General features: G+C 44.3%; 1 long non-coding RNA gene across 1 annotated transcript in view; it reads left to right on the top strand.

The window, feature by feature from the left end:
* The window catches only part of LOC143820154 (uncharacterized), a 175,142-nt gene extending 151,018 nt beyond the window's left edge, over positions 1-24,124 (top strand). The window contains exons 2-6 of the long non-coding RNA XR_013225266.1: positions 3,065-3,244; positions 21,866-21,932; positions 22,187-22,379; positions 22,708-22,870; positions 23,979-24,124. This is a non-coding gene — a long non-coding RNA (uncharacterized LOC143820154). The remainder of the gene's footprint in view (positions 1-3,064; positions 3,245-21,865; positions 21,933-22,186; positions 22,380-22,707; positions 22,871-23,978) is intronic.
* Positions 24,125-25,930: the final 1,806 nt, after the last annotated feature.

The raw sequence follows: 25,930 nt of genomic DNA, 5'->3' as shown, positions 1-25,930 counted from the left end.
ATAAATTATCTTACAATATCTAGCAGAAACTACTCGTGACCCTGACCCTCAACAGTATCGAAAGTTCTAGCTGACAACCGGAAGTACTAGAGAACTTTGTGTGATCCTGTGGCCTTCATCTTGGACTAGACACTGATCCCAATAGTAACATCGATCCAAGCCCCCAGAAATGGGATCCCACATACGGGACACCAGAATATTCTGAGTAGGAGCTCCCATATGGCCCCTTCCAATTCTATGATTCCATGAGCTGAGCTAAGCTGGAACCCCATCTTTGCGATACTATAGCTTACACATTCTTGTCACAGGCACAAACCTCCAAGTGAGGGTCTACTCATATAAGATTTTCACTTTACAAAGAGGAGACTGAACTTGAATGAGGTAATGGGGTAAATTAGGATGTAAGGAGCTAGTAGAGTGGGGCAGTGGCTCAGTAGAAGACCCTCTGCTTTGCACCCAGAAGGCCCCAGGGAACCAGGCAGTTGGCGATGCAGAAGACCTGTACCAGAGACCTTGGAGAGCTGCTGCTACTCTGAGCAGACAAAACTGACCTTGGTGTAAACTACACGGATCTTTTATTCCAGCCCCAGATCGATTCAGTCCCTGCCCTCTACACAGAATGCGATTTCCGTTTGGATTTGGGGCGATTTTAATTTTCCTTCTGCAGCAAGAAGGATTGATTCGGAGTGACTCTTCATTTATTGTCCCATATTTCAGAGTACTGAAAATCCTCAATATCCATTTGGAAAAGAAAGCTCCGTGGTAGAGAACCTCTGATAGGCTACACCTGGTCATGTGACATGCTTGCCTTAAAGGAGAAGCCCCTAATTTCTCTCAACTTCGGTCGGTCCTGGATTTTTCCTCCCTCCTCTGCCTTTTTCGATCCTCTCCCCCTCCCCTCCAAGAAAAGAAAGAGGCTCCCTGCCTGGCTCCTCTCTCCCCCCCTTCAAGAAAAGAAAGAAAGAGGCTTGGCTCCCCCCCCCACCTTCTGAGCCTCCCTAACCACGTGCAGAAGACTTTCCTGTTTCAATGGGGAGGGGGGGAAGAGGAAGACCCGAGTTCAAAGCGATCTGAATTCAACAGGATTGACAATGGAATAAAAAAAGTAAGTGCAGACTGTGCCCTTGATGGCAGCTTCATGTGGTTTCATATGTGTGAGTTGTCACAGGGGTTTTTCTTCTCTCAGCACCTGACACGGGTACTGCTGATCCCAGTTCCGACCATGTGCCCATTTTCTGAATCCTGGTTGTTTGTATGTTGCCACGGTCAGTCAATTCAGCCTACTTTGATCTGATTAACCATACTGTACATATTTTTGTTTCATAAGAATAAAGATTGATAATAATATTCAAGAACCCCGGTCAGTCAGCTTGGAATGAGTTTGACAGGTACTCCTCTTTCGGTCGCTTCTTCACTGGGTGCTTAAAGGAAATTAGGAGTTGAAGTGAAATGTGGGGGGCGGGGAGGGATCACCCTGGAAATTAGCAGAGCCTGGGTTTGGCTTGCTCCTGAACATCAATAGCCCTCTAGAGCAGGGGTAGTCAACCTGTGGTCCTCCAGATGTTCATGGACTTCAATTCCCATGAGTTTGCTGGCAGGGGCTCATGGGAATTGTAGTCCATGGACATCTGGAGGGCCACAGATTGACTACCCCTGCTCTAGAGCAGCAGCCCATCAGGAAACCTGCCTGTCATTTATATGGCCAGTACACCCCAATAGCCCAAGAGAGCCCCCTGCATTAAGCATAGCCTTCAGCAACGTAGTATTCTTAAAGCTCAGGAGTTCACTCCCTTTCTAGTCTCTTTGAGGAGTGGATCTGAGGAGAAAGAGAAACCAGAGTTAGAATTCCTTTGTTGGCATAAGAATGGCAAAGCATCGAAACTACAATTTTAAATAATTACAGTTACAGATTCTGTAACAGAAAGATTTTCATTTATAATAGCCAAGAGAAACTTAGCTACTTTCAGAATTATTGCTGAGTCTTTCACACTTAGACCGTTTATGCACTGGGAACTTCACTGCCCCACCCCCTTATCAGGAGCACAGATAGGGAGTGGATGAGGTGCACCAGGCCAAATGCTCCCTCATGTGGGTGCAGGAAGAGGTGGAGCAACCTGCCACGACTAAAACTCCAGCCTGGAGCCCAGCATGAAACCTCCAGTGCATAAACGGTCATAGTATAGTTTTTCTCCAATGTTTCTCGTCAACACGGGTAGATCTCAATTTCTTCAAACATTCAACTAAAGGACAATGGTGTAGAACAAGCTTAGGACATTCCAAGAGAAAGTGGTATAGCATTTCAAGGACATTACACCCATGCAAACTATATCTCTCCTGAGAAGGAATCTGCAAAAATCTACCCTGAGTTAGGTTTGAAGGAAAGATGTTTAGGTGAGCTAAAATAAACACTCCTTTTAATGGCTGTGCCTCCAGAGTTTGGAGACATAAGGGCATGGTTTTTGTATGTTAAGAGAATGTCCCAGAATTGAGGTTAGCATACACTATTAGTAGAAGAACCTCATGAGTGCGCATCCAGATATTCTCATCTCTAAGAGATTGATTTTAGTATAATCCCTTCTTCTTGCACACTGAGAGCTGAGATGTCCAAACCCATAGTTTGACGTTTTTGTGACACTTTACTTAACCATTTGAGGAAGAAGGGATCAATCAAAAAGTTAATTAGCAAACTATTGGTTGAGCATAGAAATAAAATTTTAACCAATATTTCAAGGACAGGAGCCAAGCTCTGGTTTCTAAACCTCGTTGGCCAACTTCTGTGACAAGTATGTGGTTTGCCACACAATTAGGAACTCCAAAAAGAGTTCTGAAAAAAGCCATTTTTAACTCAAGGGACAGGACATTTACTTTATTAAGGTAGGATCCACACCATGATTGTTGTTACCACTTTAGGAGCCTTTCTTTTGAGGAGAGTACAGTGGAATGATAGAATACAAGTCCAAAACTTTACATCTTTCTGGAATAAAAATATTAGGACTCTCCATACAGAGGGTAACATGTGTTGGTATGTTACAAACTGACCTCTAGGGTTTTCCACTTTTTACAGGGAGAAACATTCAAAAATACATTTTCCAATATACAGTCCCCAGAGAGGTGCATCTACAAGAAGTATAATCTACAATCCCCAGAGAGGTACATCTACAGAGGGATACAATCTACAGTCACTAGAGAAGTACATTCCAGAATTCTGCCACCAATATACAGAATGGCTCTGATGGAAGAAATGGTGAGTTGATGGCTGAGATGAGATTAAAAACTGGGGTCTTCCACATGCAAAACATGCTGTCTTTTAGAGATGCCAGCCTCCAGTCGGGACCTGGGGATCCTGGATTATGATGCCATCTGTCTATTTCCTGTATGGGGATTTTAGGGGGTTTTATATTGTAATATTGTGATTTTCGTGTTATATTGTAAACCACCACGAGGCAGTACTACCGAGAGTGGTGGTATTTAAAAATAAATAAATAAAATTAATAAATAAATTACAGCTCATCTCCAAATGACATAGATCAGTTCCCCTGGAGAAAATAGATGCTTTGGTCTCAGTGGCATTATACGCCACAGAGGTCTCTGTCCTCCCCAGGCTCCAACTCAAAATCCCCAGGAATTTCCCAACCTGTCAACCGTATCCCCTCATCCTTCACCAGTGGCCAGTCTGAACCTGGCAACCCAGCTATCTCTCTGGGTCTTGACAGGGTAGGATAAAAATCCATCGGAGAACTTAGCCTTTGTGACTTAGCCCACAAAAGTCAGCGTGGATTTGGTTGATTTTATTAGAGCAATCTCGGAGAGAAAAGGAACTCTGTCAATTCTGCTCATGCCAGGTACTTTGGTACATTAAGAAAGTACACCTTTCCTCTCTACTTATAGCTTAATTGTCCCCCCCCCCCACCCGCATAGACTCCTTCTTTTAGGATATACACGCACACATTCCAGATTTCAAATACTTCCTGCCTTTCCGGCATTGCTCTGCAAAGTCCCACTGTGCAAATTGGCACTTTAAGTAGGTGGCACTTCTCATAAGTGACTAACATCCACCCCTGGTGTGAGAATCTAGGGGGAAAAAACAATTATGCTAAACTGCAGCTTTTGTCAGGAACTTGCATGTACTGAAAGGCAAAGGAATACCGTTATCAGAAGACCGTAATTCAAAATTGGATTGATAGAGAGAAAATAATACGTTGGGATGCTGGAGATTTGCAGAACAAATTCAGAAGGCTTTGAGCTAGTAAGACTGCCGAGGAAATCTTTAGCTGGAAAGTCTTTCCTAAAGAAATAGTCATTGTCTGTGCAAGTTTCATCAAGCAGTGGTAAATGTAATCCAACAGGACCAGAAGGGCTTATGCTGAAGTAGCTTCAGCAATATCCTGTGCTTGACAAATAGGACTGTTTAGCTATGCCAACCATCATTTCCCTTGTCAATAGATGGCTACTGGGAAGATGACAGGGTGCAGTGTGTGTTTCAAATGATGGAGGTGTCAGGAATCAGGCTGGGCCCAGCCTGTGGAGCCTCCTCTGAAAGCGCATTCGAAATCCAACAGCCAGTTGCAAATTCCAAAAGTAGCTTTATTAGGCAAAGTCCACAGTATGCTTAAGCAGGCCAAGATCTTCCTAAGCAAAGATCTTGATAATAACAAAGTACAAGGGAAGCAAGAGGGGTAGTTATAGGGTGCACCAGGTAGGGGCGGGGGTAGAAGGTTTTTTCGGCGGGAGAGCAGAAAGGTGGCGAAAACAAGCCAGTTCTCAGGCGGCCAGATGGCCAGGGATCTTATCAAGCGGTTGGCACTTTGTTGAGACTTTCGGCTGTCTCCTCAAGGACACTTACAGTAAGATTGATACATTCAGATGGAGCCCTCTCCCGCTGGGAAAGGAAGGGAGTGAAGTTCTCAAAGGACAGGTTTATTGCTTTACGGTCTTGGCTAGATGCAGCCGGGGGAAGTATAGAGGTGTGAGAATATGCAGAGCCGAGATGGCATGAATCGGGGTTCATGACAGGAGGTAGACAGGGTGGTGCTGATGGAAGGAGATATTCAGGAAAGAGTTAGCTTGTGACACGAGAACCTCACTGATGTCCAGATATTGCCCTTTCCTGGATCTTACCGTGAAGAGATAAACCTTTTAGGAAGTTCATTTGTATGAAATCTCTAGACATTGTCATGGAATGCATTGACTTCCTTGAAGAGCCTTTATCATGTGTTGAAAAGCCCAATCTCTATTTTGATTGTGCTTCCTCGCTCTCTGAAGTGTTTTGCCTCCAAACCCTGACAGTGCAGCAGTAAGTGGACCTCCCTCTGAATCCTGTCATTAAAAGTGAATCAGACTTTCATCTTTGTATTGTGCACATGCTCTTCAATGTCAGGTGACTGGACAGCCATCTTGTGAGAGACGGTAAGCCAAAAGCCTCTCATTTACATTTCAACTGAGCCAACTAATTGCTATGTAAATGTGGATTACTTCTCTGGTATGCATGGTATTTTCTGCTACAGGCTTCTGCAAACATTCCTGAGACTACAAAACTCTATCCCTGATCAGTGACCATGGCAGGGGGGAGGAGGCAGCATTGTTTGACAGTTTATCTGGTTGGTGAGGTGTAGAGGGCTCCTGTCTTGGGCTCATCAGTGATTTAAAAAAAACCTTCACGGAGGAGGTGATGATATGGTGGGAGCTTTAAGTTTGCATGTGGACCTGTGGTCCATCCTGCCCATTCTCTACGAGGAACAGTATAGAGGGGAAAGGTGTTAATTTTGGCAGTCAAAGGCCAGTGTGTCCCAATAGAAATTTATTGTTCTAAAGTCTGCATGTCCCATTGACCTACAATTTCCATTAGGCCCTGCCAGCAGCAAGTGCTGGAGTGGCGGTCAGGTGACATTGCAGCACAATGGAGGAAGTTTTAAATGTATAATTGGTGCTGGAGGAAAAAAACACAGTATCAGAGCACATGCATAAATGGGAATGTTTTAAACATGTTTTTTTAAAAAGGATTGGAGAACTAGATGCAGAAAAAAACGGTACACGCATAATAGCCCCAGGAGCAGCTGCTTCTGTCTTCCATTACCACTGAGGTTATTAAGGGTCCCATCTCAGCAACATGGTGTTTGCATATTAATGTCATGGGTACCTCTTGACTGATTGTTATCAGATGACTGCTAACTGTGTAGGTGCAGCTTAATGGTTTATTTTGCAGCCAGCATTACCAAGGAGAGAGCTAGTCATGTCTACTCATCCATTGCTTCTTCAGGTTTCAGAATGGCCGTGAAATGTTATTTTATTTATTTATTTAATTTATTTAATTTCTATACCACCCTCATTTACATTAAAAAATGCACATTAAAGAGTTCATTAAATCAATTAATGGGAATTAAAAGAAGAAGGAATCAAGGAAGCCAACAGTCCAAATTCTGGCTTGGCTTCACAGGGAGAGTCCAGATTTCTGGCCCTTCTCCTTTGGCTCCTTTGAAAATATGGCCCTTATTAAAAAAATTAGTTGTCAGGTAGAGATGTTGAGCCAGCGACTCATCATAATGAAACAATCAGAGACCATGGCACTTATGAAAACTTCTGGTTGAGAGAGAGAGAGAGAGAGAGACTCTTCTAATTCTTGTTGATTGTTCCGTATATTTCCTATCTTTAAATGGTTTAAGAGCTTTTAGCTACTTTGACATTTTCCAGGAACTGTGCAAATGGTTCTCCATGTCACCCACCCCAGGAAATGGGCCCCTTGGTGTTCTGAGCCCTGGTAATTTTCACCCAAGACAGTGTTATTGCTTCTGCAGGATAAGGAGCAATGTGTCTGCCAAAAGGAAGTCATAAAGCATCTGGGTCCTATTTTTCAGAGCAGATAAGCTGATTTCCACTCTGACAATGGAGTCAAAATGGCACTTATGCTCCTGTTCTGTCATTTCATTGGGTAATAAACCTTTTCTTTGTCAGAAAAAACATTCAGGTCTTTGAACTAAAAATGTTCTTTCTAACAAGCTGTGGACGGCTAACTTCTGTTTCTATAACCTTGGCACGTTTAAGCCATGTAAATTAGAACATCTGTGGTACTCTGGTAGAAAGAATATAACTATTCCAGACATGCTCTTTGGAACTGGCGGTTGCTTGTTTCTGATTCATTTTTCACTTGATGTTCCAAATCAAACTGGGGAAGGGGGGTGTTAGAGTTTCGGGAGGACTAAACTGTGAATTGCACCAAAGAAAGTCAACAAATCAGCCAGGACATTCCCTCCCATTCATGTGAACCAAAGTTTTCTCAATATTTATCTGCCAAGCTACAATTTTGAACATTCTGTGTGACTCTTCAAACACTTGAGAGTGGCCAAGACTAAGAATCCAGGGTAGGGTTCTGGTCATGAGAGCTGCCTTTATGGCCAGGACAGAAAACAGGTTTAGCATCTAATCCCAAGCTTGTGAATGGCTGTCATGGTGCAAACTCTCCTCTCCTCTCCTCTCCTCTCCTCTCCTCTCCTCTCCTCTCCTCTCCTCTCCTCTCCTCTCCTCTCCTCTCCTCTCCTCTCCTCTCCTCTCCTCTCCTCTCCTCTCCTCTCCTCTCCTCTCCAAAATCTGCACCTTTCACAATGATCATCTGTCAATGACCCTAAGAAAATATTTCATTGGGAAACAATAGGTAGGGCACCATCCAATCCTCACCAAATCCTCACAGTACAATCCTTACCAAATCCAATCCTCACCAAATTGGAGGGTAGGTAGAAGAGTCAGCTGGACATTTCTTGTAAGTTTGATACATCTAGGTTGCACAAGATCCATTTTACTGGGTCATAAACCTCATAAACCAAATCAGCTCATTTGGCTGCTAAACGTTCATGATGGTTTGTGGTTCATGAACCGGAAATACCATAACCCAGACAGAACTGTTTTCCTGGTTCTTGCCCATTCCTAAAGCTGACTAAATCAAACCTTACATGTCCTCAATGGAGGGATGGATTAATTTATGGATGGACCAAGCCAACCTTTCTGTTCATACCTTTCCCAGTTCCCCTCCTGACTACATTCGTTGACCCATATAGTTTTTGTCATGCATGTCCTGTGATTCCCAGTGTAGACCTTTTGGTGGTCAAAGGGGATTCTGTCCTTTTACACCAAGGGGAAACATGGTTGGATGAAACCCGGAATGTGTAGGACTGAATCAGAAGTAACCTTTAGGTAGCCTGAAGATACTTTTGCTCATCCAAGGGATCCTTTACTGCAACCAATTATTTTAGCAGATTTTCCTCTTGTAACCCCAATGTTGCATCCCACACTGTTCTTGATGACATACCAACCCTATTAACACTTATACACTTAAGTGTTAATTTGAAATGATGATACATTTCAATATTCATCATAATGAGCATCCTCCATTAATGTAGAGCATCCGCATACATTCCTTTTGTAAGAATACAATGCTTACAATATGGCTGGTTGTTCTGTATATAGACCATATTCACCTATTTTATTGTTACATGTAAGTCAGCATGAATTAAAGCTGATCCACCAGAATATGGACAGAGAAGATAAGGTTAATAGACTTTGGCAGAGGTATACTCTCTTGCCCCAAGATACAGTTCTGTCACATTTTGTCCTATATTCGTTCTGACTGCATAAATGTCTTGAAAAAGGTTCCATTTCCCTTGACTTGATGCCTGCTTCAAAATGTCAACATGTAATCCCTGCGAGGTGAGATAACTCACTGACAAGGCTTGGCCTGCTCAACCAGAGAAGGGAAGCAGACAAGGAACAAGATTCCACCATTGCTGTGTGTGTTTTTCCCCCCATCCTTGCATCTGGATAATACTGACACACTGACTTGAATAAAGACCATAGATATTCTGGTAGAGGGGTCTGGATCATGGACTTTTCAAATGCCCTCTGTTTCATGAGTTCTGGTCTACAAACTGTACACAATTGTACCACCACCAAATGCACATTTGTTGGGATGCGTGACGGTGTCATGAATTGCCAGTGCGTGAAAAACTAGTATGTCAAGGAAACAGCTGCTATAAGTAGTTCTCACATCTTCAAACACAGCTATGATGTAAAAGCTGGATTTTATGTTTTTGGCAACAGTTCAATACACTGTGCTTGCCAATAGAGAGAAGAAGAGCTCTGCTTTTTACTACCTGAAGGAGTCTCAACGTGGCTTACAATTGCCTTCCCTTCCTCTCCCCACAACAGACACCCTGTGAAGGAGGAGGAACTGAAAATGCTCTGAGAGAATTGTGACTGGTTCAAGGTCACCCAGCTGGCTGCATGTGAAGGTGGAGTGGGAAATCGGACCTGGTTCTATTTTATTTTTATATTTAATTTTTTTAAGGAATATGAAACAGCACAATTGTAATATGCTCTAACTTAGTTAATGCTCTGAAGCTACAGTCCTAAGAATGCTTTCCTGGAGGTAGGCTCCACAGGGGCTGCCAACTAGCCTGAAAAAAAAAATCATTCTGTTCCTTTAATTAATGCTTGACGGGCGATGTTATTTAGCACCACACCATGGGAAAGCTTTAGCTGCCTTTTTCCATACAGCAAGTTTGCATGAAATTTATCTCCAGATCATGGCAAGCCCTACTGAACAAAAGACATAATTCTAATGAGATCGGCTTTGGATTGTTGCCTCCTCATGTAATCCTATACCAACCAGCCTTTGTCGACTTTTTTACCACTGAGAAACCCCTGAAACATTCTTCAGGCTTCGAGAAACCCCAGAAGTGGTGCAATAGTGCAGAATATGGTTGGGAAGCATAGCTGTGTCCATGCCCACCTGGGGCCTCTCCCCTTTCTGCCCCCTCCAGGCCCATCATTGGCCATTTGGGAGGGGGGCAGGTTGACATGACCGTGTCATATCACCCAGTAAATGTTTAGAAGAAGAAGAAGAGTTGGTTCTTATATTCTTATATACGAGTTGGTTAAATGTTTAACAGCATTTAAAAATGTATTTTAAAAATTAACTCCCACCCTTTTGGGAAACCCTTCCAGGGTCATCAAGAAACCCAGTTTGAGAAAGCCTGTCCTATGCAGAGTTATTTCAGCCTCGGCCACTATAAATGCCACTATTCTGCAATAAAGAGATCTGGCCTAGTATTAACATGTTAAGTAAAGACATGTTCATTAAACCTACTGGCCTTCAAATTAACCACTGACAACTGAGTTTAAAATGACATTTGTGGCACACTGTAACACCTGCCTTCACTCATAGCACTTTAAGTTGACTATCTCAAGGCGGGCAGAGGGACTGTCTTTCCTGACTCTCTCCCCCCTTTAAACAAAAGTCATCAAGTAGGCAACCTCAAATAAGCATCCCGTGTGCCCATGATTACTTGCTGAAGCAGAACCCCCAGGTGATTGCAATCTTTTGTCTACTGAACAGTCACAAAGTCCTTGTAGCTGCTTTAAATAACAGTCCTATTCAGCCCTTTCTTCTCAGACACACAGCATGTTCCCTTCCCCTATTTTATTATTATTATAAAAGTGGGGGGAAACGGTTGCAAATTGCAATTTGAGATTCCCGCAGTTCCATCTCACTGTCACGGGCTGTATTTCAAACTTCAAAGCAACGCCCCTCCTCCTGCCAAACGCTAAATTATTATGTTCAAAGCAGTTCTACCTGTCACTTATTAATAAGGCAGCCAGCAGCTAAGTGTTCTGTCTAGCAGGTTGTGCCCATTCGGAACTCAGCACATTCTAACTTGACTGAAGAATCCAGCGTGCATGGAACAAAAATGAGCACAGACTCCATGAAACGGGGTTCTCGCAGTGACGGTGCAGGGGGAGTTCTGAAGAATAATGTGACTAGGCATGTGCAAGAAAATAATTTTGGTATTTTTGGGGGGTCGGGCACATTAGACTCAGTTGAGCCATTAATAAGATATTTGCAGTCACAGAAAAGCATTCTCTTTCCCACGGGTCTTAGATCATAAGTCCTAAGGTAGAGGTGGCCAAACTGTGGCTCCCTAGATGTCCATGGACTACAGTTCCAGCACGCTTGCAGGGGTTTATGGGAATTGCAGTCCATGGACATCTGGAGCTACACCGTTTGGCCACTCCTGAGGCATAAGAACAAAAGGAAAGCATTGTTGGATCAGACAGAGTGGTCCATCTAGACGAGCATCCTGTGCTATTCAGTGGCCAGCTACAGGGCATAGAGGTCAGCATCTTCCTCTGATGTGGAGTTTCCCGTCAGTCACCATGGATAGTAGTCCCTACCCCATGTGTAATTTTACAAACTTCAATCATGTTGCCCATAAGTTGTCTCTTTCGTAAACTGAAAAGTCCCTCTTTCATTCATGACATATCAGAAAGACTCCTATAAGCTTCAGATGTGGTTTACTCATAATAATGTAAGTGAAGGCGTATTGATGCTGTAAAACGGGCTTTCTCACCCAGGTTTTCAGGAAATGCTGAAGGAGTTTCCTGAATGGGTGGGCATCAATTAATTTTTATATATTTTTAAAAATTTGCTAAACATATATTAGGTAATATGACCATATATGTTCCAGTCAATCTGCCCCCCTCCCAAAATGGCCAATGATGGGCCTGGAGGGGGCAGAAAGGGGAGAGGCCCCAGGTGAGCATCTACACGGCTAAGGTTCCCAAGGGGGTAATACAACCCTTTTGCCTTTATTTCCTAATTTTAAATCTTTGAGACAGCACAAGCGTATTGAGTCTTCTGAGAGGAGGAAAGAAAAAAACCCAACAGCCCCAACTGACCTAATCAGCTGGATAGACCTGCCTCCTGGTTTAAAGACCTCCTAGGATCTTTCATCAGATAACAACATCTTAGAGGGAAAATTGTTGGGCTCCTTTAAAGACTTATCTGCTATGGATCAGCAACTGATCACGGACAGACTGGAGTACCTCAGAACCAGCTTACTGAAAAGCTTCCCAACCATATTCTGCATGATATGGAGTTTCTCAAAGCCTGAAGGCTGCTCTAAAAGTGAAGAAGAAGAGTTCTTATATGCCTCTTTTCTGTACCAGAAGGGGTCTCAAAGTGGCTTTCATTGGCCTTCCCTTTCCTCTCCCCACAACAGACTCCCTGTGAGGGAGGTGAGGCTGAGAGAGCCCTGATATCACTGCTAGGTCAGAACAGTTATATCAGTGCTGTGGCGAGCCCAAGGTCACCCAGCTGGTTGCATGTGGGGGAGTGCGGAATCAAACCCAGCTCCCCAGACTCCTAACTACTACACCAAGCCGGCTCCTTTAGATAGCTAATCCATATTCTCCCACCCCCTTTGTGCGAGTTCTCTAGCATGCAGGGCAGTCCTTTAATGTTGACTTTTTGTACTGGCAATCATCTCTTACACAGAAAGTTAAATTTCTGGTAAGGTTCTCTTTACCTAGCATCATTCATGGGAAGGGTCTAGATTGGGCATAGCATTGCCAACTTCCATGTGCCACCAGAATTACAACTGATCTCTGCTATGGAGGATAGACTCTATGGCATCACATCTCTACTGAAGTCCCACCCCTCCCCAAACTCTTTTCTCCCTAGTCTCCGACCCCAAATCTCCAGGAATTTCCCAACCTATTGGTGATCCGAATTGGGCCTCATAGTTTCACAATATAAAGGTAATGGTAAAGGTATTCCCTGTGCAAGCACTGGGTCATGTCTGACCCTTGGGGTGACGCCCTCCAGCGTTTTCATGGCAGACTCAATATGGGGTGGTTTGCCAGTGCCTTCCCCAGTCATTACGGTTTACCCCCCAGCAAGCTGGGTACTCATTTTACCCACCTCGGAAGGATGGAAGGCTGAGTCAACCTTGAGCCGGCAGCTGGGATCGAACTCCCAGCCTCATGGGCAGAGCTTTCAGACTGCATGTCACTGCCTTACCACTCTGCGCCACAAGAGGCTCTTAGTTTCACAGTATACATATTAAGAATTGTTCTGCGTTTTTTGGTTTGCCCATAGAAATTAACTAGTTCTAAAATAAATTTAAAAAACCAAAATGACTTGATGCACATGGAGGACAACTGACTCCAAGAAACTTGTCAGATCTGATTATATCAGACAGACAAATCAAAGAGGGATGCATTACAGGTTTTGATAGAGAGAAGTAATATATAACGGTGAGAAAGAGACTAATGAATAGGACAGGTATAGTCAGGCTTTGAGTTGGCTATTAATACAACCAAATTATGCACCACTCAGTCATTAGCATCGCATTTTACCTGGCAGTTTAACAGAAAAGATTTTAGCCCTTTTAAGGCAGTCGGAGAGAGTGTTCAATTATAGATCTTGAAAGGGAGAACATAGGGACTGGTAGATACATCCACCATTTTTGTCTTGCGTAAAGGTTTTTTTTTTTAAAGAATGCCAAGTTTGATATAGTGGATGAACTTCTCCACTATTTAGAAGCATCTTGGTGCAGGAATATTTATTCAAAATGAAAGCTGATTTATTTATTTGATTTAGAGAGCTGCTAGAGTTGGTTCTTTGTACCCCACTTTCCACCGCCTGAAGGAGTCACAAGGTTGCTTACAATCGGTTTCGTTTCCTTTCCTCTCCCCACAACAGACACCCTGTGAGGCAGGTGAGGCGGAGAGAGCTCAGAGAGAACTGTGACTGGCCCAAGGTCATCCAGCAGGCTGCATGTGGAGGAGGAGTGACTCTGACTTGTACTCTTTCACGCTCTGCGTGACTAGTGGTCCCTGGCTCAAGACAGATCTGCTTGGCCTTAACCAGGGCCTTCTCAGTCATGACCTCCACATGGTGGAATGAGCTCCCAGAAGAGATGCGGACCCTGTCGGAGCTCATTGAGTTCCACAGAGCCTGCAAGACAGCATTTCTGCTGTAAATTCAGTTGAGACCAGGGCCTAGTCTGCACACATAGGATAATGCACTTTCAATGTGCTTTGGCAGCTGGTTGTTCCTGTGCAGAACAGGAAAGTCTGCTTCTAAAGTGCACTGAAAGTGCATTATCTATCGTGTGCAGACTAGGCCCAGGCTTCAAGTAATCATCTAGGAGCCCTTGTCCTATCTTCATAACATTCTAGATTAGTGGTTCTCAGCCTTGGGGTCCCAACCCCAAGTGGGGTTGCCTGGCCTCTTCCGTGGGGTTGCCAGGAGCGATTGGCGGCAGTGGTGGGTGGCGGCAGGTACCGCCCCCGCTACTACAGTTGGGGTCATGGCATTATGGCAGCTGAGAACCACTGTCCTAGATAAACAATTATTCAGATCGGGCCAGGAATTATAAGGATGCCGACTGCAGTCCTGGGATAACTTTAAATAAGCATATCGTGCTTTATTTTTATTACTAATTTTCAAATTCCTGTATACCAAGGAATACAGGATGGCTATGCCAAGAGGGGTGGTTTTACAAATCCAATAAATCAAATCAAGCCACTAACTGACACAACTTAACAGAATCCTCCCAGCATGCACCGCTCCTCCCTCCAGTATGCAGCATACTTGCATTATAGCATACTTGCATCCTCCCTTCCTCAGCTTGAACATCTCATCCAAGCTGTGAGTTGAGCAGTAGAACGGCAAGGGAGAAAATGGCCACTATGCGTGTTGTAGCCAGTGCTGCGGTGTGTCAAAGAGGTACTCTCAGAAGCACAAAGCAAGCCTTATGCAGCTACTCAAACGGCAAGGGCCAATCAAATGGCAGCACCACTGAGACACTCCATTGTGATAGTTTGTCTGCCCGGAGGCCTGAAACCTTCATGAGTACAGAACATGCAAAACTGCTTCCCAGGCATTCTGTCCCTTGAAGCACTGGCTGAAATTCTTGAAGTAGTGAGGCTAGGCAGTATAACAGCCATGCCGCGTGAACTTGAGCACCTGGCCCCCAGAAGAGGCATGATGCGCAAAGTGACAGCAAATTAATCAGTAGAGGGGAGTGGGACTAATTTTAACTTGGCAGGCTATAAATTAGGGGCACATTTTTTATCATTTGAAAGTACTTCAGTTTGGAGACGTGACTGTAATAGGGGCTGGTAATGAAAAGGAAAATTTTAAAGATGCCCTTTCTTCATTCAGCGAATGTTAATTATCTCCCCCGTCTTTTTATATCTTCTACTTCCTTCTACTTTTAAAGCAAAAAGCCTAGATGGACTTTCGGGTCACATGCAAACACGTTTTAATTGAATCCATCCATCCGTTCATGAGCGGTTGATTTCAAAACAACTGATTTTGCAATCACGGGCACTTAATTAAATGACATCCCCGCTTTGAACAGATGACAGCAAATCACACTGCAAATAAATTTCTTCGACTTGGACAATGAACACCCACAGTGCCAGGTAGCTTTATAATTCTCTATCATATAATTCAGCAACCAGGAAATACAGATAATGATAACTTCTGCTGTAGAAATTCATTAGATTGGATCCCACAATCCAGGCCACTTCCAGGTTTCAGCGGGCCCTGGGCAGACTGCTGGGGGTCCTCTCGCTGTTCTGCTAATCCTTGTTCCCCCATACTCTACTCACCTGCCTGCATTCTCTTTCCCCACTGCATAGCTTTCCCCCCTCATTTGCTTGCTTTGCAGACCTACCGCTGCTCACAGACCCTTTCTTATTATGGGCATTTTCCTTGCTTGTGGTTTTTGTTGCTGGGGGTGAGGGGTTTTCCCCACATATGTTTTGCTCCCTCTAGTGGTAGATTCAATATTACATAACTTTATGTCTATAGTAGCTCTCTGCAGATTTAAACTGCAGGTTTTCATGCCGGATGTCAAGCAATGTAATATTAAATTTATTATTCTTTATTGACTGCTAGAGGGTGCAAAGCACATGGAGAACAGGAAAGAACCTTGAAGCAAGGAATTTGGGAATGTGGAAAAGCCTTGAGCTAGGAGGGCTTACAACAACAGCAGGGGCTATGAGTGAGTGGGGGGTGGCGGCTTGGGCCCCATTAGGAGGCCTTGGCCTTGGCAGCTGCTCCACCTCAAGATATGCTGATGCCAGTCTGTTAGCAGAGTCTTATTTGGATAAGATCATTCATTCACTCTATATATCGCCCCTCACTGTGACGTCTCGAGGTGGTGTCCTCAGAAATTTTAGTTTTGCCTGAGCTGGCATCTCAAATGAGCTTGGGTAAGCTTGTTGATCCCTCCTGACACACGTTATGAGTTTTTTTCTTTTTTAAGGATAGGAATAATAGGGGAAGGAATTGTGAATGTCCTTACAGTGCAGTCCTAAGAACAGTTTGCTGGGATTAATCGATCTGAGTTTATCTTATTAAGATGGCATTGTTGTTCAACCAATGTGTATTATGTGGTAGGAAGTAAATTGTATAAGGTATGGAGAATTCTGATGATAGCAGATGGATGAATCTGCTACTTTTTGTGGATTCTAAGACTGCATCTGATACACATACGAAACACAACTTCTGGGTGTCAGTGGGCTTTCAACAGAGACTACACAGGTGTGGATGATAGAAGGAGAAAAGATATCCAACCACCAAGGAACGCCTAAGCCTTGGTTCCAGCCATGGACAAACAGAAATAGATTTCTTGCCACACCTAGTACTTTCATCACTATATATTTGGTACCTGCAAATTAGTTGTACGAGATATTTAATGTCTGATTTAGCAAAAGTAGCTACTGCGGTCTTTTTCTTGCATTTCTTGTGCAGGAGCTCCAGTACAAACAGAAAGTTTGTGATGGGTCCAAGCCAGGATCTAGAATTTAAGGATTGTTTATCTAGGAAGTCCTTTCTCAAATTCTGTACCATTTTGGAAGCCCTGACACATTCTTCAGGCTTTGAGAACCCAGAAATGGCGCAATCGTGCAGAATATGGCTGTTTACACATTCATCTGGGGCCTCTCCCCTTCCCACCCCCTCCAGGTCCATCACTGGCCATATATGATCATATCACCCAATAAATGTTGAACGATTTAAAAAAATATATATATAAAATTAACTCCCACCCATTTTGGAAACCCCTCCAGTGCTGTAAAGAAACTCCAAGATTTCACAAAACCCTAGTTGACAAAGCATGATATAGAACTTATAGAAGCTAATTAACAAGAAAGCAAAAATAACTGTTATAGATGTAGGAAGCATTGGAAAAAAAAGAAGAGTTGGTTTTTATACCACATTTTCACTATCTGAAGGAGTGTGAAAGCAGCTTCCCTTCCTCTCCCCATAACAGACACCCTGTGAAGTAGGTTAGGCTAAGAGAAACGGCTCTGTGAGAACAGCTCTAACAGGACTGTTAGTCCGAGGTCACCCAGCTGGCTGCATGTGGAGGAGTGGGGAATCAAACCCTGCTCTCCAGATTAGAGGCTGCTACTCTTAGCCAACACTCTTTACCACTACACCATGCTGGCTCACAAAGGAATGTGTGGTCCTGCCCCTCCCCTGGGGATGCCAGCTGGCAAAAGTAGCACAAACCCTTGGTGGTTTGGATCCACACTGAATTTTACATCTGCAGATTGGAACATTCCTGGCTCCCGCCTGTCCTAATACCTTGCTGGCCTCCACAAAAAGCCACTGTTAGGGAGACTTCAATGGATGACTCGTGGAGGATCTGCAGCAAAGAAGAGGGGATTTTCTGCACGTGATAAATATAGTGAAATGCTTACCTTGTGAAGATGCTATATTCTGGCCACTCTTCATGATATCGTCAACCTCCTGCGTCTGGCTAGCAAACTGCTCTCTACATCTACCATTTTAAAGCGTTAATATGGGAATTGCATAAAGTGGATTCACAAAACTAAAAGCACTTTCCCCCAGCGGACAACTAGCAGACCACCAACAAAAGAAAGGTATGGAGGCGAAGAAGCGCTACATCTGTCTCCAATGTCCCACCCTCATGCCCGCCTTCCTCTCCCTTCTTCCGGGGGGTGGGAAGTGCTTTTTAAAAATGGAGAACAGCCCGGAGCAATGAATAGGCGGCAACACAAACCTCGGCTAAGATTGTGCCTCTATGAAGATTTGGATAGGTGTTTAAACAAATTAGTCTATTTTTAAAAAAAAATTTAACGGTGATCTCCAGAAGATCATCTATCAGCCATGCCGGGAGGGGATTGGCTGGCCAAAGTGATTGACACTGGTCGGCAGGCCAAAACGCAACAAGACTAAAGTGGGAAAAGCGGCCAGAAACATGCGAGACAGCTCGAGAAGTATGGACTGCTCGTGAGTCGTGATTATTTTTTGCGCTTTGCAATACAGCAAGCTTCACGCTACAATGCCCAATATGCGGAAAAGTCTGAGGAATTGGCTAGTTTAAACTGGATGGAATCGAAAATCACTGGAAGAAGCTATACCATGGGGGTATGGGTGGTGGCTTGCACAATTGTAATATTTCTGTTCCATCGGGCAAGCCCTGAGAATTCTGGCATGTATTCAGCCTAAATATTCTTAAATATACCAAGTGAATGAAAAGTTGAAGTGTGCCATTGTGTTTCTTAACGGGAACAAGGCAGATTGGAGTAGCCCATTCGGACAATGTTGATCACAGAGAAATTCAGAAGCATCTCTCATTCAGAATGCTGGCAGAAATGAATTTTTAAAACATTCTCCCAAGATGGTTGTGATTTTAGTCCTAATTCTGTATCATGAGGGCAGTCTGATCATCACTGGCTTTTACTCATGAGATTGTGTACATAACCTATGAAAGGTGAACCCATAGGGCAGAAGAAAAGAGGACAGGGATCTGTAGAATACGAATAAATATTTGCTTTGAACAATATGGTTGCTTGAAAGATAAAGGCAAAAAAAACTCAAAAGAACGAAGTAGAAAGAATACTTTGATTGTGCCTTCCTCTATTAATGGGTTTCTCTTGCCCCTGCTCGTTTGAACATGAAAGAGACTACTGCATGTCTGATGATAAACCTGAAAATATCGCTTTTCAATTCTTTGACCTTTGGAAAATAAGCAAAAACAGGACACAGGACGATTGTGACTCTTTTAGAAAACACTTTTATTCTTCCCAGCCTGAAGATCCATGTTCAATGAAGACTCAAAGCCAGTTTTTCAGCAGTAGCATCACCAACCGCCAGGTGGGGATGTGGAGTTCTTCTAGGTTCACAACTGATGTGTGGAGGAGGAGAGAGATCAGTTCCCTCAGGTATGTCAGCCTCCAGTTGAACCTGGAGAACCCCTAGAATGAAAGCTTCTCTCCAGACTCCAGAGATCAGTTCTCCTGGCAGATAGGGTATGCTCTGAGTCTGCCTCCTTTGCCACCCAGCAAATTTCTGAAGCTGGCAGTAAGTGGAGGTGGACAGCTGAACCCTTATTAAGCTTTGCCTGACTGAGGGGTGCCTCCTGATTGGGTCAAAACTACCTGGGCAGGCCATTCCTGGATGTGGGCCAATCAGATAGTGGGTGAGCAATCAGTTTGTTTTTTATAAGGTTCTTTGATTGGCTGTTGATTTTTGTAAACTCTTCACATATAGACGGTTGTAGTAGCAAACCTCATGGGCCTACTTCCATGGGTCCTACTTTACAAAGCAAAGTCTACATGTAGTCTTCAGTTCTGTACTTGGTCATGTGTAAACCTGTATGATGAAGCCCAGTGGGAGGCAGAATGGTATGGTGGTTATACAATGAACCTAAGGTTAGAGAAACTCAGGGTAAGCCATAGCTAAGCTACCTCACAGGGTTGTTATGATGATAAACTGGGGGGGGGGGGAGCCACTTGTACCAACCAAACGTCCTTGGAAGAAGGATTAGATAAAAATATAATAATTTGATCAATACGGACATTTGTCAGAGAAAGAACCCCAGTGAGTCTAACTCAGTTGAGTCTGTCATGCTCTTGAGATCACATTCACTTTTTCATATTACTCTGACCTGGACACCCAACAGCGCCCCTCCCCCCTAAAGGTGCACTAGCCTTCTCCCGGCCTCAATGCCCCTTTCTGAAGCGCTGGCAGGAATCCCCTCAGCCACTCTGCCCCTCCCTCCCACAAAAAGGCTCACCAGGCCCTCTGGAACTGTCACCGGCCCTTTTTGGTGTGGCGCCGCCACCTGCAGAGTCCCCGACAGTGTTCCCCAGCCCTATGAGAGCCTTTTCGGCCTGTCCCTGGGAACGCTGCCATGGCCACTATGGCCACTCCTGCCCAACAGGCTCCCCAATGCCTCCCCAGCCCTCTGCCAGCATCTCAGGGGAGACAGGGGTCGTGCGTCGTCCCTGCTGATGGTCCTTGCGAACGCCCCGTGAACTCCCACGAAGGTGTTGGCTGTGGGGGGGGAACCACAGAGTGCTCGCCACCACTTCCCACCAATGCCAAGGAGGCACTGCTGGGGACTCTGGGCATTCACCCACCGCCCAGACAACACCTCCATGGGTCTTCTCCGGGCGGTGGCAGGGAGCACTCCCAGGGGCAGCACGCCTCCAGACCCAAGCCTGAGATGACTTTCCAAGCCTTCCCCAGGCCACAGGGCTGCCTGGCGTCCCTCCGACTGCATAGGAATGCTGCAAGCCTCTTGGCCTCCTCAGCCACAACCACGCACGCACAGACAGCTCCCCCAACATCTGTCCCCCTGCCCTCCTGGCTGCACCCGGCTTGACTGCTTTTGTGCTTGTGTGTTTGTATATGTGTGTATGTATGAAAAAAATAAATTTTATTATTTAAATAAATAAATAAATTATATTTCTACCTGGTCCTTTATCCAAGAAGCAAGGGGTGCTCTTTGCCTGTTTATTCTCATAACAACCCTGTAAGATATAATAGAATGAGAAAGATTTCCATGACTGTCCCAAGGCAACCCAATAGGTTTCAAGGCAAAGATCGAATTAGAACCAGGGCTACCTGTCCTTGTCCAATACTAACTGCTCTACTACATCGGCTGTCACAGAACATTTTCTGTAGTTCCCAAATTTGAACTTTTGGGAATGATATATTCCTTGGTAAAGACACATTGCAATGGACCACACAAGAAATCAACTATCATCTGGAAAAGCTGTTGTTCTCTGCAGCTGTTGATTTTCCAGGAAGTTAACTGTATTCACTATGCAGGGCAGAATTTCTAGCCATATGGTTCATCATGTGTGGCTGTGAGCCAAGAGCAGCTGTGTCAATCTACTGCTGCAAAAATGGCACCCTTGACTCTGAAATGCGTATTATGTTGTGGTGAGCATCCACAGACAACAACCTACCGAGTCAGACGCATAAAACAAACCCTTGAAAATGTTTTTGTGAGATCCAATTAAATCAAATCCCTTCCATAAGGATCAATTTGCTGTTCTGGATGGCACAGGGGATTTGGAAATACATTGACATCGTATGGTTGGAGATTAAGAAATGCTATGTAGGAAAATGGTTATGAGAGTTTGCTTTTTCTGGCATAAGGCTGGCTGGTTGGAAGAGGTTCCATGTAACTGATACAGTTAGGCTAAATCTTCTTCATCTATCCCCCATTCATTGTTTGTTGTGTTGCGAGCCAGTTGTGTTGAGAGCCAGTTTGGTGTAGTGATTAGGAGTGCGGACTTCTAATCTGGCATGCCGGGTTCGATTCTGCGCTCCCCCACATGCAACCAGCTGGGTGACCTTGGGCTCACCACGGCACTGATAAAGCTGTTCTGACCGAGCAGTGATATCAGGGCTCTCTCAGCCTCACCCACCCCACAGGGTGTCTGTTGTGGGGAGAGGAATGGGAAGGCAACTGTAAGCCGCTCTGAGCCTCCTTTGGGTTGGGAAAAGCGGTGTATAAGAACCAACTCTTCTTCTTCTTCTTCTTCTTCTTCTTCTTCTTCTTCTTCTTCTTCTTCTTCTTCTTCTTCTTCTTCTTCTTCTTCTTCTTCTTGCTTTGCTTACTTATATGGAGTTTTTCACATAGGAGAGCATCCCGCGTGTTTATCTGCATGATTTGCCACTATCAATTTATTCCTGCCTGATACTTCTTCATGGGGAAAATGAACCTCAAAAACTATTTGTGCACACTGTGTTTTTCAGAATTTCTGATAACAAAACAGAGAATATCTAAAGGCACGTGATGAAATCTTACCACTGACGCTCAGAGGTAAGACCCTATAATCTCTCTGGATAACACTAAAAAATAATGGTGACTTACCTCGTGGTGGTGGGGTCTCAATGTCTTCTGAACAAATTTTCTGCTTTAGAACATTATTTCAATTTCTAACATGCTGAACAATAGGACTTTCCAAATTATTATGTGTCCATCAATTAGCAAGCAGAAGGAACTGAATAATAGTCTGTCCCAGGGTTTGGTCTTTGCCCAGCCCTTTTTAATTAATACATCTCTATGTTTCCAAGATGATATCTAGAAAGTTTGCTTACGTTGATGGCATGCCTATTGCAAGAAGGCACAAATTGATGGAAAGGACTGAAGAAATACTGACTAGGGACCTCAAAATTTCAACTGACTGCTACTGTACATGGTGGCTTCTCCCAAGGACATGAAATACAGAATGCTCCTGTTTCCATCTCAGTAACAATCTTGCCAACTGTGAGTTGAACAGATCTCTTAACTCAGGAGATTAGATCCCCTTGTAGGAAATAGTCTCTATGGTATCAATTCCCTCCCTCCTTTTTCCAAACTGTACCATCCCTGGGCACTGTCTACATATCTCTGGGGATTGCCCGACTTGGGAACCATTGGGGAGCTGCTTGGAACAATTTGGCAGACATACGTATAAAATAAGAATAACTTTTTTGGTGGGGGATCTCTTTTAAGCACACACACTACTCATGGTATATGGTCATGAAATTTTACCATTTTGATTTTTTATGTTTATTCTGACGTATATTTATATTTATTCTGTTTGCTTTCTCAGCTTCTGTGCCCTCCTGACTCCTGGTGTAGGTAAATATAAATGAGGAGAAGGACTTATACACTGAAATAAATCTTTTTTTTGCTGGGTGTAATTGAAAATGACGACTGGCTGCACAAGAGGAGCCAGCTAACAGCATGAGTCCTGTTGGCGAGACCCAAGAATGGTTTGTTTGTTTGTTTTTTAAGCAGATATCAAAGAGCTCTACTAAGGCCTTTGAATTAATCCCTTCTGGCCCTTGAACTGGCTTTTGAATTAATCCTTTCTGGCCATTGAGAGGCTCATACAAACAAATGTCCAGGTCCTTTCCTGAGTATGCTTAGAAAGAAAGAATGGGAGAAATTTCAAAAGGCACATAAATAACCCTGTCAGGTGCAATACAGAGGAAGAGAGCAAGTGACTCAGCCCTCAGCTTTCCCCGTCTTTTTATTGCTATGTGAAAATGACCCTGGTTCCGAGGTGTTGTTTACGCATCTTACCTTCTCATTCTCTCTGCAGGCTTTTTATGGCCCCAGCACTGCTTTTGCAGTCCCTTGACGGGTAATACAAAAGACTCCGGTAGCCTGTAGTTTACCCACGTGGGGAACGTTGTTTGGAAAGCTTAGACCAGTGGTCCCCAACCTGCAGGCCGCGGCCCAGTGTCGGGCCGTGAAGGCCATGGCGCCGGGCCGCAGTTCCCTCTCCCCGCCCCCTCCAGTAAAAAACTTCCCAGGCCGCAAGCTTGCGGCCCGGGAAGCTTCTTACTGCCGGAGGGGGGGAGAGGGAATCAGGGCCGTGCATTGCGCATGCGCGGCTGGGCCGCGCATGTGCACACGCGCCATGCGTGGCTGAAATCACGCATGCGCTGCACATTAGCGCATGCGCGCACGTGCCACGCATGCTTGATTTCGGTCGCGCATGGCGCGTGTGCGCATGCGCGGCCGCACATGCCCGATGCGCGGGCGGGGCAGTTGCCCTGCCGGTCCCCAGCCTAAAAAAGGTTGGGGACCACTGGCTTAGACCATTGTTTCACTTCCAGTTGTTTGGGCTGTTGAAACATAAGACCACGTGAAAAGGCTCATTGGATTTATAATTTATATGGGGAAATGAGAATGGATTGAAATTTTGTACAGGAGAACTAATGGATTTTTCTCGTATATTCTTTAACAAATACAGTTGGAAGTTATTATTTATAAATGTAATATAATCTATTAACATGTAATTTTGGAGATGGCTAAATGTATTTTTCTTGTAATGGATTATAAATAAAATTTTAAATTATTTTTTAAAAGAAGGCTCATTGGAAAGGAGAAGTCCTTCCATGTGATGTGGATAAACAAGCTACCTTCAGGTCCTCAACTACTCATGCAGAACAGAAGGAAAACTATGTGCGCAAATAAATAATGAAGCTGATGACAGCTCATTAGTTATTTTCGAAAAGGTGATTTAGCACGATTGTATTAAGATTATTAAAAGCTCATCATCTTTATTTGTTATCCTGATAGGAATATTTTATATGGTGAGGGTTTTATTTGGGGGGTGGGGCTTCCCCCATTATGCATTTCTTAAGCCAAAATCATTTTTAAGGATCTGCTTGATTAAATCACACATATGAATGACAACTGTCCAAATAAAATTACATCCTAATATGGGCTAACATTAAAAGGCCTAGAGACCTATTGATGTTCTCTGCCCACGTTCTTTTAATAGCAGTTTGCTTTGCATACATACATGAGACCTTCACTGGCATTGTACAGAAAAAATCCAGTTGACAGCAATATATAAAACTGATAAAATTCCACGTAAAACCAAGTCTTCGCAATTAAAGTGAACCCTTAACCAAAATTTAAAGAATGTAATTTGCTTTGCAGCCACCCACAAATGGTAAATGTAGGTAATCCTTTGTTATTGCTTATTTGTTGCCATATATATTTTCACCCTAGCATTCTCCCCACCACCTGTCCTGCCAAGTGAAGGAAAGGGTCGGGGGGCTGCAATGGGATATATACCACCAAAGGCAATAAAACCTGGTTCATTTACCTGGTGTGCGAACTGCCAATAACACACACAAGGACAGACTCTTCAAGTATAAAAGAAAAATGTTTATTTTGTACCAGATAAACAGCAAAGACACTTGGAGAATTCAAATTCTGCCAAGCAAGCATGCCAATAGAGAGATTTCTACAGTTTATATACTTTTTGCACAACAAAATTTGAGTCCAGTGGCACTTTTAAGACCAATCAAGAGTTATTCAAGGCAGATTCAAGTGGGTAGCCACCTTGCTCTGAAGCAGCAGAACAAGTTTAGAATCCAGTGGCACCTTTATGACCAACAAAGTATTATTCTAGGTATGACCTTTCGTGTGTACGCACACTTCCTCAGATACAATGTATGCACAGGAAAGCTCACGCCTTGAATAACTCGTTGTGGGCCTTAAAGGTGCCATTGGACTCAAATTTTATTGTGTTGCTTCAGACCAACACAGCTATCCACTTGAACCTATACTTTTTGCAGACAAAGGAGTAGTTTCTAACTGGTTACAAATAATCTGAAAATTACACATATAGCTTTCTCATTGGCCCGAGACAAGTCTTTGTCACTTTCCCTCACAGATGTCAATATCTACATGTCTTCCCGACTTTGTTAAAATATTCTTTGCTTCATCTTATAGCGCAGTGGTCCCCAACCCCCGGGCCGCAGCTCCTTCTTCCCTCCCCCCCCAAGCGAGAAGCTCACCAGGCCGCGAGCAAATCAGCCCGGCAAGCTTCTTGTTTCGGGAGGGGAGGAAAGAGAAGCTTGCCGAGCCGCCAGCTAATCGGCCGCTTTAGCGGCCGATTTGCTGGCGGCCCGGAGGGGCTGGGGGGGAGCCGCGGCCGCCGGCATGGTGGCAGCGCAAACGCGCATGTGTGGACTGCCGCGCATGCACGGCAGTCCGCGCATGCACATTTGCACTGTGGCTGCCGCGCGTGCCAGGGCCCCGGGCCGCCCTCTCCCCCCACTCCGGAGCGGCGGTCCGCAGCGGGCGAAAGCTTGCGGACTGCTGTTATAGCGTGTGCCTTATGGCATGGCTAGCTTGCCTTTGATAACTGGTTTTTTGCAATCACTGAGGCCTTTATGGCCCTGTGATATTAGCATCCTTCTGAAATGCAATGTGGATGCAAGCAATCCTTGGTATTCGCCACAGTGTTCATTTTGATATCCTGAGGTTCATTTTTGTCATTTGTCAATAGCCCCTTGATGCACAAA

This window comes from Paroedura picta, chromosome 1 (genome assembly GCF_049243985.1).
Source record: "Paroedura picta isolate Pp20150507F chromosome 1, Ppicta_v3.0, whole genome shotgun sequence".
In the NCBI taxonomy this organism is placed as follows: Eukaryota; Metazoa; Chordata; class Lepidosauria; order Squamata; family Gekkonidae; genus Paroedura; species Paroedura picta.
This window is presented reverse-complemented; position numbering and strand designations above follow the sequence as displayed.